The sequence below is a fragment of the Colius striatus genome, chromosome 13 (genome assembly GCF_028858725.1).
Source record: "Colius striatus isolate bColStr4 chromosome 13, bColStr4.1.hap1, whole genome shotgun sequence".
Classification (NCBI taxonomy): Eukaryota; Metazoa; Chordata; class Aves; order Coliiformes; family Coliidae; genus Colius; species Colius striatus.
The window spans coordinates 3,329,881-3,345,331 of NC_084771.1; positions in this window are offsets into that span (position 1 = coordinate 3,329,881).

Consider the following 15,451-nt stretch of genomic DNA (forward strand, 5'->3'; position numbering starts at 1 on the left):
GCATTGCAAAGCATATTTGGCATCATTGCAAAGAAAACACAGCATAATTGCAAGACATTTCACTTATTTTTAATCGGGGTACTGGCAACACAGCCATGGTGAAGTGTAACTATGAGATGCTGGGATAGTGGAAATCTGTCATTATACACAATGAGCTTTTCTCAGTAATGCTAGATGTAAGAGTTGCCAAACAACTTGAGACTAATCACATCAATAGTAGTCTCTGGATGCTATAAAAGTGCATTTCCTCCTAATTTTTTTTACTTGGGACACTGCTAATTTGAACTTCAGACTTGTGTCTGATACATTTACCTGACATTGTTGAAAGTAACACACAAGATGTTTTCACTCAAGGTGAAAGCTTCAATTTGTTTGCTTTGAATGTTAAGAAGTGCTTTTCATTTTGGTTCTTTCACTTTTCTACATGCACTCGCTTTTTATTTTGGAATTTAAAAACAAGAAGGTAAAAACTTTCTTTAGACCTTTCTCTTGCAGGTCTACAAGGGGATAAATCAGCTTTTAAAATCTCTCTCACTGCCCATTTGTCCAAACCCAAGCCCTAGATTAAATATACATTATATTTTGGTATTGCAGCAATTTTTTTACACTTCTATAAAAAGTAAGATCTGCTTATCAATTGAGATTTAATTAAAAGGAAGAAAATACATATAATTAAATAATCTGATGTTAAACTCTCCTAGTTTAAATACATCCTATGCCTGCTTCACTGGAATTCCAGTCTCAGGAAAAGACAAATCTGTTCTGAAGCTGAGGAAAATCTGTCAGACTTTTAAAACAGTGTCTGTTCCAAAGCTGTGGGCAATTTGAAGGATTTATCATAATAGTTCTCACACATCATACTGTTACATTCATAAACTAGTTGTAATTACAGCTATTAGAGCTATTAGTGCAGTAAAACATCTTTGTGGTTCTGCTAGTCCTATCTGTGTCGTACTAGGGAAGAAAAGCTTGAGGGCTCTTGATTGTTTTCCTTCTGTCAGTCAACCATGCTGCATGACCTCCTCCATATGCCGTTTAAGTCCTGCCTTGTGATTGGGAAGGAGGTTGGAATACTTTTTTTTCCAGAGCATTAGATGTTTTCTCACTCACAGAAAGGATTTATAAGGGAACTTCATCTATTATTTAGGTATTGATGAGACCCAAATTTCTTGCCTGTGTTTTAGTGGGTTGGGTGGAGAGCTACATGTTTTACAGACACTGGGCAAGGTTGATGCTGGCACAGTTACCTGCATTGTCAGGAATACAGAAATGACTTTCTGGATAAACATCATCAATTACATTGTCTGAGGACCCATACTGAATGATAGTTATTCTTCCAAAGCACAGAAAACTGTGCCATTATCATTAATAATGCATGTAATTAAACATTTTACCATTGATCACACAGGACCAAATCTTAAGGACTTTATTACTTCAACAAATTCCTATTTTAAATGCCAACATTCAGTTGTGTATACAGTCAATCTGTGTAATCACCTACTTTTTTAACCAGCATCGTGATCTGCTTTGCCTCTCATTCTTTTCATTCATTGCTATACCCACTGGATATGTCACCTGAAATTAGCTTCCAAATTCCTAAGGGATGACAGTGTATCAGAGGTTGTGGTTGGAGTTCAGCTTCAGTAGAAGCTAGATGTGAATCATGAAAGAGGTTGTATGCACACTCTGTGACATGACGAGGCAGAATTTGACCAGGAAGTACTTAAAGTAGGAAAGAATGACCAGTGTGTGAATCCAAAGAAACGTTAGGCAGTTTAACAAAGTGTAACCATCTCATCTGATATGTCTGAAGATGGAAGTTATGCACCTTTTCCTTTATAGCAAAACAACAGTGCAATTGATGTATTACCTGCTGCAGGAGCTGATGTAATTTTCTTCCTGGAAGGAAAATTTCAAAGCATTAATTAAACTGGCTATTTTAAAAGCTTTTTTAATATCATTGGTTTACAGGTAGTAATCTATTTTCACTGAGAGATAAAAATGCTTATTTTTACATAATTCCTTGCATCTTGTGGAAGATTTGCAATTTGATAGTCCCTCTGAACAGTTCTTTTATAATAGGCTCACTGGTTAACACATGATACACATTAGTTCTCTTTGGGAGAGGAGAATCCTGCTCGTATGCCTTACACAAGATGTATTGCTTACCAGAGAGTCTGATCTTTCGAAGGTAATGGGAACATAAAGCAGCAGATTTGTAAACTCCTAGCATGATTTTAGTATTTCCAAATGTAAATGCTTCAGTGTGATGTTTCCCCTTTTAGCAGAATGTCAATATTCCAGAGACATGCTGCATTTCATCTGCAGTTAGAATGCTCTTAGTTAGCCTTATCAGTGTGAATCCTGCTGTTGGATAGCATAGTTCATCTTAAGATCGCTGGCAGTGACTGATGTGTGTTAGGTGATGCTCATATAAGCAACTCTGCCAGCTGAAGGTAATAATGGGTCTTAGCATGTCATGGAAAGGGTAACTTCTTCAACATACACAGCAGCTACTGGAATACAGTTTATGAGCAAAGCTCCATCTCCTAGTGTTCTGCTGAATTGCTGCTATTTCTTTTTCAATGTATTGACTATTACACCTAAACTCTTCTTTTAAGTGTTTTGGGGAGAGGTGTTTCTTTGGAGTGATAGATATTTTTCAAACATGGCATATTTAAATGTGATTATCATGTTTGTGCTCCTCTTACACATAAGGAACTTAATCAAAATCTGTAAGTGTTTAGCATTCTGCTGTTTCATAAATTGTTGGCAGCAATTCAGAGGTCTTACAGTGCAACTGGGAAAATTGAAAGCATTCAGGGGCTAAGAGAAGAGCGAGGATAACTCACCTAGCAGTCTCCTTGAAAATGTAAAGAAAATGCATAAGGAAAAGCCATGCAGACTGTGAGTTGTACTATGTAAGTACAATTCTGTGCTGAATTACATTCCTGAATGAATAACTCACATCTGCCTCATGGTATTTGTAGTTCAGTGTGACCACAGCATATCTAGATGTTTAAAATACTGATATGAATTTTAACTGCACTGACCTATCTTTAAATCAAGTAAGTATATAAATTAGGTAAGTACATAAGCAGACTGAATGAATTGGTTCTGTGTTACAAGACTGTTTTGCAGCTTAAAAAGTTGGCAAAAAATTTCATCTATATGTGTACTGTGATAACTTCATTAAAGATACTTAAATAACTTAAAGAAGCTTAACAGTATCCTTCTGATACTAAGTTTATATTAAAATGTGTTTTATAGTTTTCTTCTCGAGAGTATAACCAGACAGTGTTACAATAGCAGTTTTCTATTCACACTTTCCTGCCTTTTTTTTAGGGAAATGTGCTATCTGGTCTAAACTACTGAATATTTAATCCAAGTTGCTGCTTCATTTTTTCAGGATATGATCTAAGGTCAATAAAGTCATGAAAGGAACAACTAAGTTGCCTGTTGGTCATGACTTTGTACAATACTTTCATTTCAACAATCAGAGTTTATGCTATATTTTAAGGAGCTTCTTGATTTGTGATAAAATTTGTAATTTAAACTAGTTTATCTCTGAATTTTAATCCAAAGTGATGTAATGTCTTACATTACCTCAACAGCTAATAATGAATTAAGCCATTTTGCACATGTAAAACCTCCAGGTGAAGTCCAGTGATTTGTAAAGAACTTAGAATCAACAATATACTACAGTAATAAACTCAATGAAAGTGTACCTCCTTTATCAGTTCACTGGGGACTTGGTAAGTATTCTTCTTTTCACTGCATACAGTTACTAACAGGAGAGGGTGTTCCACTTTGTTATTTTGCCATTATTTAATGGGAGGGTTTGGGTTTTTTTTAGACTCTGATAACATGCTTTTAGATGAACACTTTTCAGTTAACAAAATAGTTCAAAGTTACAGGTAGATCAGGGATCAGGTAAATATCTGTTGAAACTGCGGAGTAAGGAATTGTAACCTTTGTTTCTCATAGAAATCAGGAGCAGGTCATACTCAGAATTGTCATGAACAAAAAGAACAGGCAAACATAGGAGCTGTTTAATCCCTTCATTAGCCTGGGAAGTCCAGCACAAAACTTTAAAGACCTGTCTAGAGGTGGTTTTGTTCACAGCTGGCTGACAGTTGTGCTGTGTGATTTCAGCTGTCTACCCTGCTAGACTTTCTGGATAGGAAGAGATCCAGCTCTGTCCTTACAGTGAGAGGGGGCACTAGGGTGAAATGCCTTTTTGCATCTCTAGAATGATAAACTGTCTCCTTGAATCAGAATACAATCTAGAAGGAAAGCATGTAGAGGCTTTTGAGACATCTCACACAGTATGCGTGGAAAAACAAGAGTCACCAAAAGATTGTCACGGGATGGATTTTATAAACTTGGCTATTTAAGTCTTCTAAATAGAAGACTCTTTGAGCACTTTGTTCTTTTTTCTTTTGCTTTTTCTATGCACTAAGTACACATGCACCCAGTTCTGTAAGAATGACTTTTTTGAGTTGGAGCCAAAAACCAACCGAACAAGATTGTGTGCTCCACTGTTGTGATTACACCAGGCAAAATGCAAGTGCCTTTCAAAGCAAGAGCATCATAATTACCTAGAGAGTCTCTCAGCCTCTTGCATGACTTCTACTGGGTGAGAGAATAAGTACCTAAGCATCCATAAATCCAATACTGCAGCCTCTACTGTGCATGGAGAGTTATTTTACATGTAATTCTTTTAACCCCTGTCCTTTCTGGGTACTCTTAAGCACTTAGTTTCCAACCTATACAGTTGTTGTGATTTAACTCCAGCTGGCAAAAAGCAGCACAGAGCTGCTGGCTCACCCTATCCCCAAAGAGATGGAAGAATAAAACTAAGAAAACTCACAGATTGAGATAAAAACAGTTTAATAGGTAAAGTAACAGCTATGCCACAGCAAAGCAAAACATCCCTCACTTCCCATTGCTGTGTTCAGCCATCTCCAGGAGAGCAGGGCTCTGTCATGCATAATAGTTTCTTGGGAAGGCAGAACGCCCTCATTCCTAATGTCCCTCCCTGCCACCTTCTTCCAGCTTTATACACTGATACAACATATGGTCTGGGATATCTCGTGGGTCAGTTAGGATTGGCTGTCCTGGCTGTGTCTTCTATCAACTTCTTGTGTACTCCCAGCTTTCTTTCTGGTGGGGAGAGGATGAGAAGTAGAAAAGATCTTGACTCTATATAAGCATTGCTTAGTAAGAAGTACAATATGTCTGTATTATCAACATTGTTTTCAGTACAAATCCAAACCACAGCCCCATACTAACCATTAGGAAGAAAATTGACCCTACCCCAGCCAAAACCAGCATGACAGTAAAAACAATGTTGTGATGTTTTCTGTGATCACTTTGTCACTGGTCTCTCTCAGGTATCAACATTTCTCGCCTTCTATTGGAAGGTGTAGCAGTGCTTCTTTTCACTTAGCTGTTTGGTATGAGCCCATATCACTTGCTTAACACAACAGAAGGACCATCACCTGCTATGTTTCCATCTGTCAGTAAAGTCACTCTCATTTGTATGTCTGTATTCCTGCTATAATCATATTCCTTGCACACAAGACTGTAGTTCTCTTTAGGATCCAAGTGTTGTTTGTTTCATCTGCATTTCCTTTTTGTTGCCCATTAGGGTTCTACAACCCTTGTTACCTTTTAAGTTCCCCCCCTTTCCTTTTTTTTTCTTGCTTATGTTGCTGTTACTGTCTAGAATGATATTTACTTGACTATCACAGGAATGTGTTTCTCTTCTGCCCCAAGCTCTGCATTTGATGCTGAGTGCTTTAGTTTTGGTACTCCAATGTGCTTAAGCAGATGCTCAACTTTAAGCATAAGTAGTTAGACTATTAAAATGCAAACATGTGCTTTCCACAATCCAGAACAGACCGTACTTTTAGTATTTTCCTGTGTGGAAGGCTAAAAGCTTGAACATGAAGGTTTACAAATGTCATTAAATATTTAGTGAATATTGAGCACATATCTATAACATGTTTAGGAAAGTGCTTTCCTAAGTAGAGGTGGTTTACCCTGATTTTAAGTTCCTTCTGACAAGAAACCTATTATTTTTGTTTTCATAATTATCTGCAGTAACTGACTAGGAAGACATAGTGCTTTTACAGATAATAAGGAGAGGATGTTGTTCTAGTTCACTTCTTTATTTTCTCATTAGGCAGGCATCTATTCATCATTCTCAGGTTCTGTAGACAAAATTTTCCTGCTGAGTATATACAAGTGCAACCTATACTTACACAGAACTGTCAGCTAAGCATTGTTTATAACATTATTTTGCTTTTGGATGTAACACCTGAACTAGTCTTGTTAAAGTGAGTGTGTGTATATACTTATCTGTCTCTTTCAGTGATGGAAAAGGAGGGACCAAAACTAAAAAACTAATATTTAAAATGTGATTTTAAAATAGCTTTATTGCACCTTTTTTACACACACTCCACATCACCCCCATTTTTTTTCAATACTCTGCTTTCCTGAAAATATTTGTTTATGGACTGCAGAAAAATCAAACTAAGTTGGGACCATTATCATAGAATTCATGAAACATGTAAGTTGCAGAATGCTTTCAAAATCTTTCTGTTTGATTTGCTTTGAAAAGCTTGTTTGTCTGAGTAGAATAACTGAAAAATGGTATTGTACAGAAAAAACACCCCATTATGAATGTCTACATTTTCTGAGGTTCTTTTTGAATAGATTGATTCATATTCAGATTAGCTTCCTGCCAGATGGAGGGAATTTACAGTAAATCAGATTTTGGCAGGAGAGAAATAAAAAATGAACAACATCTGCTTATTTATAAAAGTTGTACCATTCTTCCTCTGTATTGGTGAGACATGTATTACCTATCCAAAGAAAGTTTTATTACCATTGTGGAATCTTAAAGCTTACAGAGATGAAAAGATATTTGTGTTTATGAAGATGGTAACAACAGAGCATGTTTGTATAGTGTAATCAGCACCTTTGCACACTATGACTATTGATGTTCAGTGTCTATGTGTCTATTGAGTTTTTCTTCCAGCAGTGGGAAAAGCCCTGTAGTTGCCAGAAGTTATTTTAGGCTGTGATCTTGTTGACATGCCTGTATAAGCAAACTCATCAAAGACAAACACTTCACATTCACAAAGAAGGAAAGCTCCTGCATATGCAAAATCCCAATAGTCTTTTTTTCACCACTACAAATCCAAATATTCTAGGATCCTATTAATATTTCTGTTCTTAAGTTCATGCTTTGCTTTATAAAATGCATATTGGAGTGCTCAGATATTAGGTCAATATATTTGGCTACTGCTTTGTGATGACCTTAATGTGATGAGTGTGCCTGAGTTTTTAATGAGCAGTTTGTTTATACTATTGATTCTTTTAATTTGCATTAAAAAAGAAAGCTCAGGCCCTCTCAGCATCATTGGTGTTCAAAGTACTGTCTCAGAACTGCTGAAGTCAGAGGTTAGACGATTAAAGTGGGACCTATCAGCTTACTTCTGGTATGAATAGCTAACCCAAAGATCCTTCAGTAACTGTGATTCAAGATCAACAGTAGCTGGAAGCTACAGGCAATGGAGGGACACAGTCATATGGTATTTCACACAGCTAACTCCATTTATGAAAAATACCATGCTGTTCTTGCTTACCAAAACATCTTTAAGTGGAAGCAGGGTTAGAACAGTAACTTTATTTTGTCCTATACATTAAGAGATAAAACACATACTTGGAGTGTTGCTAACACATTTACTAAAAAAAGGGTTAAAAAGCTATTTGTCTCTTATTTCTACTACTGCTTTTAGGAATGTGTTACAGAATACTATCATTTGGGTTGAAGTCAGTCTGCAACTTTTCCATCGCAGTCACCACTAGGAAACTGCCCTTGATAAGGCATAGCATGTGTCTAATCACAGCATATGTAATATCCTAGGTGCAGGCAAGATCCATAGGCAATGTCTCTTATTATACCAATTAACATAGGTTGATAAAGTAGAGAAGCTTTTGGGCATACCAGCTTTCCATCGAGAACTAAAGGTATGTAAATTAACCAGCTTAGCAGCTAGCACCTGAACATCCTCTTCAGCCAAACATTAGTCATCTTAGGGAACCTCTTCTGTAGTCACAATTTCTTTCTGTTATCTAGAATGGCTTTAAAGGTCCCAGAGAAGTCCTGCTTCTTCCTTCCTGACAGGTCATCAAATGGTGTTGCCTACCACCCATCACCTGTTCTGAGTTGTGCAGGTTTTTACATAGGGAGCAGATCAGACTGCCTTACTCAACTCCAGTATCTCTCCTGATATCACAGGTCTTTCCTCTTCACTCTCCAGAGTGGTGGAAAATGTTCTGCAAGGGCACCTCAGGCTTTGGTGGAAGTCTCTTCCTTCTGCATATCCTTGACGTTACAAGCTTCCATTCTTCTTCATTATTAGCCCTCCTTCTTTCTGTATATACTGTTCAGGGAGGTTTTGGCATTGGGTCTGATGCAGACTGTGTTTGGAACCAGATATCTAACTCCTCAGTCTCCCTGATGTTATGCAGCCTTCTCACTGCCTCCTGGAGCTCAGCTGCTTGCTGCAGGAGATCCTCCACCTTTTTGCACATCTTTTGCAGGCAGCTCTGCTGCTTGTCCCTGCTGCAGGAGAAAGGTCTAGGCACTTCCTGCAGTCTGAGGTCTGCACTACAGCCTTTCCCATCAGCAGCTCCATTGAGGTAGAGGAACTGGCCACCTCTGGGGCAGATGGCACAGATGCCCAAGATGGAGCTGCAGCCTTTGCTGTCAGACAAGTGTCATCCATTCTGAGCTGAGGGTCAGGTAGCATGAGTGCCATTGGTCTGTGCAGATAGTCACAAAACAGTGTCTAATCCTGGGTTATGAGTTATGGGAGCTGGGGTGGTTAGTGATACTGCTGGCCTAGCCCATGGCTTGTCAGCAGCTCTTGTGAGGGCTACTGGCTCGTGGCATGTCTCTACACTCCCCTAGGGTTTCCCTGGCTCAGGAAACTCCCTCTGCTTTAATCCCCTGCTCTGCTGAGGAGCGTGTCTGCACTGGAATTCATCACCTTTAGCAGACAGATTCACAGCTTGCATTTCTTTGTGAGGTTTACATAGAATGTAAACACATATGGAAGGTTTAAAGTTGTTTATCCTCCTCTTATTTGGGAATTGTGACCTAGAACACGAAACATATAGATGCCTCCCCAGTTAAGGGTGGAATAAAGTCAGATATTTTGTGGGCAAATCTACTGGGAGATATTACTTCTTCCTATTTTTCAGATGGCTCTTGTCAAAGGAATTTAAGATTAGCGCTATTTGTCCCTGGCCAAGAAAATGCCAGGGTAAGAATCTTGATGTTGATAGCCAGGAATAGCTGATGAATGAAATCTGAAGCAATCCAGTTGTTAAATTAAATGTTCACATTTCTGCATGTGTATGTATAATACTTCCATGCTTCTAAGGTATTAGTCAAAATGTGCTACTGTAATTTCCAAATTCCACTGGGAAAAATGAGTATTTTCAACTAACTCCACAATACATTAGTGGCTGATATGAAGCAATTGTAGGTGTTTTATAAAAAGACTGTGTTCTGGAGGCTAAATTTAAGTGAATTAAAATAAAAAAATTAGACCACAAATTAATATTTAACTTATTTGGTAAATACAGCTGTGAAGAAAGCAGCAATATACTGATGAAACTCAGTGTAAAACAATAGGCTTGCAGAAAAAAATGACCACGACTATGAGAGATGAAGCACAAAAGTTCTGTTAACTCCTAGTACTGAAGGAAATGGATAAATTAGTAGAAAATAAAATTGGTTGTTACTTTGTTCTTCAAATAAGTTTATTTTCAGGCTAAGACCCCGTGGCTTATAAATTCTTAAGCCGTCTGCTGCATAGGGATGTTCTACTTGATACCTATTCAGTGCTGTAAAGGAGGGGAGCTAAGTAGGCCCTCTAGTGTCTGAGACAGAACATGTTCTGTAATTTTTCCATACAGATTTAAAGCCTAGTCCTGTGAGGGTCACACAGAAGCCTCACATAATGCTTTGGGAAAATTTGCTTCCTTTTAGAGATGTTAACTGAAACAATTTCAAGTACGTGGGTTTTACAGGCATAGCAGAAAGAACTAGACAATGCTTTTTTCTTCCATCATAGGTTTATCTTCAGTCATCTCAAAGGTATCAATATTATTCACATTTTATGATGATGATTGGAGACAGGTAAAGATTCTGTGACTACCCTGCTACACCCAAAGATCTAACAAGAAGGTCTGTGTCTTTTGAATTCTGGTGTGGCCTTTTACTTCTCTAGGGTCTATTGTACTTCTGTTTCTCAGTCAGGTCCTGAATTTCACTATATCCCTTTGTTTACAAAAAATATTTTGAATCAAAGTTTACACTTAAATATTAGAAGAGGTTGTTTTAATCTTTCTTAGGCACAAGAGAGTCTCCCAGGGCCTGTGATCAAGCAACCAGTGCAATAAAACTCTGAAATACATTTTCATTTTCAAAGTGTAAAATTCTGATAAAAAAAAAGAAGAGGAAGCCAAGGACCTTCCAAGTGATAGGAAAAGCTAATTGTGTGTTTCTAAACATTAACTTTTTACTGAAGAGCAAGGCACTCTAGGATGCACAATAGTATTTTAATATTCTAGGTAACATAAAAACAAGTCACTGACCTTGACTATCTTAGTGATTGCATTCAAGGAAATGAAAGTTAGTTTACATAAACAGTACAAGACAAAAACTAGATGAAACATAATTTAACACTTGGATGAATTCCAAAATTTACTTTGAAGTTCCTAGTGGTGTAAAATATCAACTGCTTTTCATGAATGTGTCTTCTTGTGCAATTCATGTCTAACAAATGTAATATATACATTGCATGTGGAAACTCATCTTCATTCTGCAAAATGCTGGAACACATGAGCACTTAAACTAAGAGAAGACTCACTGACATCAAGGGAATTATTTGCCTAAAAGATCTGTAAGAAGTTCTTTATAATAAATTTGTTGACAGTGGCAAGAGCAAACATCAAGATTCTGAAGTTCGATTTGCAGCCCTCTTACATGCTAACTACTCTTTCAAACCTTATTTGCTTTTTCAGATTCTCTCTCCTTCTACTTGAAAGAGAAAGAATGAGTAAACCCAAGTAATTTTGGGGCTTGATGAAAACAGAACAAAGCAAACTGCTTTTTCATGGGCTTTAACAAAAGCTTCTATTTTTGAATGGCTGATGAACCAAGTTGCTGGGGACTGATTGGCAAACGATGGGAAGAATGCTTTATTCTCCATTATTGAGACATGAATTGGCTAGACTCTATTATGAACCTCTGTAGTTTTGTTCTCAGTGTCTGCAATAGTATTTTATTAAATGTTTTGCAGTGTAAGTGAAGAAACAGTTTGAACCTTGAGCTTTCAGTATATATTTGCTTACTCTCTGAAGTGTCCTGGAGGAAATTTGACCATGGGGACTGCAGAAGGATTTTGCATATTGGAGTAAATCCTCTTTGAAGGAGGTCTGAAATCATACAGACAAAGTCAATAGGCAGCCATGTGGCATTTTTTTATGGGAGAGGAGCTTGAGGGTGTTGTGGATGGAGTCATGCACTTCACTCCTAAGAGAGAACCAACAGAATATTTTATACATATAAAGCAGCCTGTTAAAGTTCAATGATAAATATGACTGGTTTAACGAGGCTCAATGGCAAGGTACACTCAAGTATTTACTTCACAGGGGACAAGGTCAGATAAAACTGTCAGGAAGACCCCTGTACTCTCTCAATTCCTTCTCAGAGAGAACTGTAGCTGTGACTGGATCCATTCCTAGTCTCCCAGACTTGCTCAAGTGTTTGTGTCTTAAGGACTATATGTGTGCAATCAATCCTTCATATCACTTAGCTAAGATTTCAAAGTTTAACATGCTATTGATTACTTACTGAGAATCTGTTGTGGCAAGGAATCTCTCAGCCTTGAGGAGTAACCTTGAGAGGCATCCCTACTCAAGGGGAAATCCTGGTGTACAGCTCACTGCCATGCATGACAGCTCAAAGGGCCCTGGGCTGACTATTGATTAAGATGATTTACTTATAGTCCTATTTGCTTTCCAGCAAGATGTCTCTCTCACCATTCCATACAACCTTTGGCTGCCATGTTGCCATCCATCTCCTAGAATCCAGAGTAAGCTGGATGCAGCCTTCACAACCCACACTGGTGATTAAGACTTAAACCAAGGGAATGAGTCCCCATCACAGAGAGGGGTCATGGTATTGGGATAAGCAAGGAAATTTGAACTGAATTAAACTAGTTATCTATTAAAAATACAAGTAAAAAGATGCCATATTTTTGTTAGTGCAAACAACAACAACAAATTTCATTTTAAAATGGCTTAGCTCAGGGCTTAGCAACAGTGGCTGAAGTACAGGTAAAGCCATTCAGTATTCTCTTTGGGTTTTCTTTGCTTTCCTAAAAGAAAGTACCTCTATCAAATTCACTGGTGTTACAGAAGTAAAATTCTGAGTAAATAAAAACATCTTTGTGCCTTATTTATATAAATGTATTGTAAAACTTTCAGTTAAAAAAAGTGACACTTTTTTTTCCCTGCATTTTTGTGCTTATCCCTAAATGTTCATTAAGAGAATAAACATACCATAAATAGATGCATAAATACATAAGATGCTGTTCAACATTATTTTTGTAGAAGCTTTCTTTCTTAGTTTAACCTAAGACTAGGAAAGCTTGTACTATGTTTTGTGTCACAATTTATTTAAAAAGAAGAATCAAGTCAGCTGACTTTTATCAGCCACAGAAAATTATTAAATGGTAATAATAATATCAAAACAATATTTTGGCCTTCCACAGCCTGAAAGTCTATTATTACTTATTAGCATGAATTGATTAAGCTTACTAACAAGAGCAGGGTGAATAGTGCAAAACACTTTCCATCAATATTCGTGTGAATGTTAAGTGAACCTACTTGAGATGCTTTTATGTTGCTTCCTGAGTACTCTTGCACTGACTAGGCTTTTGCCAGAGTAAATGCTCATGGGGAAAAAGAATTTTAAGCCTACATATTTTGTCACTTATGAAGAACTTAAATTTGTTTCCCTTTAGAAATTCCTGCAAGAATCTAGCAAGACTCGTGCTAATTTAATTATGGAACAGGTGTCTGCTTTGGAAACTTGATGTCTAATTTGAAAGCAACCCCACAGTACCACCTGTGGGAAACCACTTCATAAGATGACATAGTGCATGGAAGTCAGAAAGTAAATTATCTGTCAGATCTAATGTCATTTGAGCCACTTTAAACAGGGAGGTGCTTTTTTTTCCCATTGTTTTTTCCAATGCATCTTCCCAACAGTAACAGCACAGAGATGTGATGAAGTGGAAAAAAAGAAGTTACTACTTGAAGCAACAGACTCAAGGTCTGTTATAACAGAAAACAACTCATTTTGGTATAAATTGTGACTTAATTCAGAGAAACTCTCTACTAGCTTAACTTTTTCATGGTTCTAAAAGCTTTTTGTAACCATAACAAGGCTTCATTATGATTTCTGCATTGTTGTGAACCAAACAAGTTTTATCTTCATTATGCTTCCATTTTGAAAGGGTACAATAAAAATGTAAAACTCACAAAACGAAGGAATTGTGAGTCATTCAAGTCATTTTGCTCAGGAATAAAAGATATCAATAAAATGATTGATTTTATTTTTCTTTAGCAGAATGATATGCATTTAAATGTGAGAAAACTTATGTAAAACCAAATTACTAGTATATTTCCCAGCTCTTTTGCTATGAATATAATACTGAATCTTTGAAAGGTTCTTTAATTTCATATCTTAGAAGGATTTTAAAGCACTGCTCTTCCCTTCACCATTGCTAGACTTGTTATCTTCTTTTGAATATCAAGCCATTATTGGGATATGTTATAGAAAGGTATTGTCTGAATGTAAGGCAAATTTTGCTGAATCTATACTTCTGATCAAAGATGGAAGAAAAGTGTGAAAAATATAGGTAAGAACAAAAAGGATTACTTTAGTTGATCAAAAGGATTTCCTGTGAACATCAGGACATGCGTCACCTGTTACACACCTTCTGCCACTCGGCTCTTCCAGTGCCTAGATTCTGCAGCCATTGGGCATTGCCTAGTGGAAGGAGATTGGGAGCCAAACATAGTGATGTGCAGTTTAATATAAGCCTCTTGAATTGGAAGCTTTTGTATAACTTTTTGACCTGTAGAAATTTTCTTCAACAAAATTTAGCATTTGATAATCCAAGAACACACCATGGCCCCAACAATTTAAACCCACAGAGGAAGACTCAACCTTCAGAAACAATTACAAGTCAGATATTTTAAGCCACTGTCTCTACTGTTATTGTGTATTCTTCAGCACCTGAACTCAGAGAGACAGAAATCACCATAAATGTGGAAATGAATTACAATCTTGCTTTAGAAGGATGTTGAGGCATTGACATCTGAGTCTCACAGGGCATTTACAGAGCAGTCTCACAGTGCATTTATAGAACAGCATTAACCACTTACATCAATCTTCCATCTGCAGTGTGGCTTCAAAGGTCTCTGAGAGAACTCAGTAACATCTGAAAAGACAGTTGACATTACTTTTCCAGAATCTCCTAATTGTATGCCATTAGGATGGAGAACTCATAGGTCTCTTTGAGAGTCTAGTGTGGGAGTGAAAGTTGCTGGGGTTTTTTTTACTGGTGAAAAAGACCTTTCCCACAGTATATTCAGTTCTGCTACCTGCTTCTAAGCTAAACCTTGTGGAATGTAAGTGGAATAGGTTGATTTATGTGCTTGTCTCCACCAGGTATGTAAAGAATTTGTGCATCTTCACTCTGCAAACATTCTGAGCAACAGACAGTTTTGTTTTCTTTATTATAGCTATGTTACATGAGTATTGCAAAACACATTGCCAGGAATAAAATGTTAAAAGCTTTCCAAAATCATTAGGTTCTGTACTTTTATTATTAGACTGAGGAAGTGCTGCATGTTCATCACCAGCTGCTTTTCCAAATGCAGTAATGCACTATAGAGGCACAGTGCTGAATCCAGTAAGCACGGTGAAAAGATAATATCGCTTTTCTTGTAAAGAATCACAGATTGGAAGAAACATTTCCAATCCAATTATGGATTCCAACCTCATTACTTTAAGAACATTTCTTGTTAATTTATGAAGTTGTTCACAGACAAGTATTCTTATACATAATTACTTTTCATTTGATGATAAACAGAAGAAGGAAACCAAATATGGTCCAAGTTTTGCATGCATATAAGCCAGATGGTAAATACACATTACTCTCAGAATACCTGCTTACCCACAAGTTTAGGAACAGTTTATTTGTAATATCACTTCCAACATAAGGAATTCTTTCCTCTGGATGACTACTAGTCTGTAATCCTGCTAGAGAGTGCGTCTTTGGAGACC